The sequence below is a fragment of the Frankliniella occidentalis genome, unplaced genomic scaffold, assembly GCF_000697945.3.
Source record: "Frankliniella occidentalis isolate FOCC.00 unplaced genomic scaffold, Focc_3.1 Scaffold46, whole genome shotgun sequence".
NCBI lineage: Eukaryota > Metazoa > Arthropoda > Insecta > Thysanoptera > Thripidae > Frankliniella > Frankliniella occidentalis.
The window spans coordinates 475,853-479,554 of NW_026267176.1; the positions used below are offsets into that span (position 1 = coordinate 475,853).

A 3,702-nucleotide genomic window follows, 5' to 3' on the forward strand; every position below is an offset into this window, starting at 1 on the left:
GGGGGAGAACAGGAGTAGGGAGTTTGTTTGTACGAGAATAATAAAAAGGTCTGGGGCCCGGCCGGTGAGGACGAGTTTATTGGCGATGCTATGGCGGCCTGCCTGCCTGCCTGCCTGCCAGCTCTGCTTGGGTGGCGTTTATATTGTACAGATTATACCACCGCCCTTTTGCTCGCTCTCTCTCTCTCTCTCTCTCTCTCTCTCTCTCTCTCTCTCTCTCTCTCTCGTTTGCCGCCCTTGCTCGGTCCTCCCTTTCTCCCTCTCTCTTCCTCTCGCGCGCTCGCTCTCTCTCTCTCTCTATTGCTCCCTCACAGAGGACTCTAGCAAAGAACAAAACTTGGAGGGGCATATCACGTTCCTGATTTTACGGTCCGAGTCTACTGAGTGGCATTTCTGGAGCAGCGGCCACAGGAATATTTTGTTGGTGGTTCTTGTTCAACCAGAAGGAGAGTGGGGAGAGAGGGGAGGGGAGAACGGGGGGTGGCGAGGGCGAGCTGGAGGGCCCGGGAGGGGGTGAGGCCCCGGGCGCACTGCATTCCACGCACGGGCTGCCGGGGTGCTTGGAGTCCGAGGGGGTCCTACTCCTCATTTCATTTCATTTCCGGTGCGGAGCACTGCCGCACTCTACCATGCTCCGCCACGCGCCGCCACCCCTCCTCAGAGACAATTGAATGGGAGTGGTCCCCGCCATCACCGCTACATGATCCGCCATAAACGGAGTGTTTAGCCACATAATTCAATAGCCGGTGCCGGAGACCCTCCCTGGCCGGGACGGCGCCCCTCACCCCGAGGACCAGGTAGCTGTTTCGCCCTACTCCATTTTGTTCAGAAACGTCCCTTTCAAAAACTACTCCCTTATTATTATACGTTTGTCGATATGTTGTTCCCATGGCCAGCTCTATAAAGGTTCATTTGGTCTCATCCATTTTCAGTGACACATGAAAAAAAAAAAACCTTCGTTGTGGTGATAACGATAACTCTGTTCGTTGGACTGAATTCGATAGCTGGGATTGAGAATCTGATACCGAGAACTATGAGTCGGTTATGACGACTGGACATTTGCAGTTCAACTAACCTGAAGTTTGCTCTATCGTACAAACTGTTCAGCCGTGGCCGTGAGAAACCGACCTCCGGCTGTGGGCATCAGATTCACGATTTCAGCTATCGAATTTACCTTATCGAACACAAGTTGATCCTCCCAACAAAGTATTTGTTTTTTCAAAAGACTTTTCTATACATGACATATTTGTCTCTCCTCAAAGTAGTCATCCAATAATTTAATCATAATTTAAGCATAAAATAGTCACCAAACGCATGCTTATCAGCAACCTTCTTACCACACAGCATTGTTACAGTTGGCGGATCTCGCAACAAACCTGCAACAGCAAAAGAAAAAGGCACACATGAGCAAGAGTATAACAATTTTCATTAGTTCTTCCGAACGCCCATGGCCCATACCAAGCGTTCTCCCTGTTCAAACGTTTAGCTCGATAAAACAGTTCAAACAGTTCGGCGAGGAACCCAAATCAAAGGGGCGGAAAGGAAAATACGTACAGGATTGGCTAGAGAGACCGAGGCAGGCCGTTTCAACTTTACCTCCCCTTATTCCCCCACCCCTACACGCACCGTTCGCACCGCGCTCACTCGGAGCAGTCACCGCAAATTCGATAAAAAGTTGTCGACTCAGCCAAGTGGGTGACGTTCTTTACGGTTCCTTACAGCGGCACCATCCCCTTTAGGCTGCAAGCGAGTGTGAAAGGAAGGGGAGAGGGGGTGGAAGAGACACCATTCTGCATAATTTGATCCTAAGTACGTTTACCGCCATCTTTTTATGCCCCGCCTCACTACTGTACCTTGCTATGCGATCGGATCCTCGCCCGGGGCCGCCATTTAAAGCAGCAGCGTAGAGGAGGGTGGGTGTGTCGGGGGGCATAGGAAGGGATGTAGGCGAAGCCCAGGGGAGGGGATGGAAGGGGAAGGCGAGAGGGTGGGGGAGTCAGAGGATCACGCCCCCGTCCTATTTGTACACACGTCTGGAATCAAAACGTGCCCCCCAAGTCAGAAACGCGGCCAAAGAGGGAGGGGTTGGAGATATGGGTCTAAAGGAGGGGAGAGGGGACAGAGGAGGTGGAGGTGGAGGGTTGGGGGGTTGAGGCATAAGGGAGGCACATCGCAGTTAGGCCCTTCTAACGGTGGTGCCGGTGGCTATTTCACGGGGACATTCCCGGGCACGGGCACAACCCCGGAAGTCCTAACGCCTCGGCTGCTGGCCGAGGGACTCGCACCCTGCCCTTCACTTGATGGCCTACACTTTGCCCCCCCCCCGGGAGAGGGAGAGTACGCGCCTGCCCAGGCGCAGCGGACTGTTCAAGCGCGTACACACAGGCAAGAGGTCCTCCCCACACGCACACTATAAGCAGGGCTGAGTGACAGTGGGTGCGTCCTGAGCGCCACCCCCGGGCCCGACCAACCACAGGCCTTTAAAACCGAAATCGGCACTTCTTTATAAGCCCACCTGTTCCTTCCCGAACCTGCCGCAGACCTCCTCCCTCCACACCGCCAAGCTCACCGTCCGGAGGGGGAGCAGCGCCAGTCTGCTGAATAATACAAGGCCATGAGGAGCTCGCCCGGACCCGCCCGATCGCATAGGGATTTCGGGACCGGAGATCGAGAAGTGGCTTCGGGTCCAGTTGGTCCAGCGGCGCGGCGCCACGATGCACTCTGGGCAATTCAATTCCAGCTCCAGCCCCGGCTCCAGCGGGGCCGCCCTAGGCAGGACGGCGGTGGCCAGCCGGCGAGGTGCTTCCTCAACATGCAGGGAAAGAAAGGCTGTCTGCCACAAAAAAGGGGACTGCACCGTTTGTCTTTTATCCATGGCACACAGGGGGTAGAGCACTGCTGCTGCCAAAACAATTGTTTCACTGGACTTGCAACCATTAAAATGGCGCCTCAGCTTTAACGCCTCCACAAAAACAGCATTTAAACAGCCGACGGCACTACACTTTGGCACCTTTAGAGTGGTTAGGCACCTATGAGAAGTAGGAAAGTAACGACCGCCTCGAGCAAGACCTCCGTAGGGCGACAAAAATAACCTGCGCACAAAATGCTCCCGCTACCAGTATACTGGCTGTTTTGCGCGATTGTAGGGGCTGTGAGGGCTGTGAGGACTGTAAGGGCTGTAGGGACTGCAGAGGCTACAAGGGCTACAGCAGGGGCTGCAGGGGCCCTCGACAGACCGACGCAGCCTCAACTCCTCGGAAGAAAAATAACGCATTAGCAGACAACACGGGGCGGCCGTACGTTCAGCCATTGTGCGTCCCCCAGCTCTCCACAGGGCAATATATCGCGCACCGGCCAGACGGAGAGGGAGGGTGAGGGGGGAAGAGGAAGGGAGAGCGAGAGGGGAGGGAGAGCGAGACAGAGCGAAAGCGAGAGCAAGAGAGAAAGACGGGGAGGAAGGGGAGTGTGAGTGTGCCCTGCTTGAAGAAGGGCGGCGGCAGTGCGCAAGGTGGCAGGTGGCGGCTCGCTGAGGCATGCTCGCACACACACGCACACACAAACACACCCCTGATGGAGCTTGTTTAGAAATGCCCTCGCAATGCGCGTCCCTAAAGCGAGCGCAATTTTTATCATTTGCTTCTCCGAGGAAGTTTCTTGTTATAACTCACGTGCGCCCGCCTCACACCCCCACCCTCTCCCCCC

At 55.3% G+C, this 3,702-nt stretch overlaps 1 protein-coding gene across 11 annotated transcripts in view; it reads right to left on the reverse strand.

Annotated features, from left to right (window-relative positions):
• The window catches only part of LOC113215625 (uncharacterized protein CG43867), an 81,133-nt gene that overhangs the window by 51,479 nt on the left and 25,952 nt on the right, over positions 1 to 3,702 (reverse strand). The window contains exon 1 of one of the 11 annotated variants that reach the window (XM_052267055.1): positions 1,338 to 1,356. The exons of the other annotated variants lie outside the window; for them this stretch is intronic. The gene's annotated coding sequence lies outside the window, so the exon portion shown is untranslated. Of the gene's footprint in view, positions 1 to 1,337; positions 1,357 to 3,702 lie in introns of those variants that run through there. 11 annotated transcript variants of the gene reach the window in all.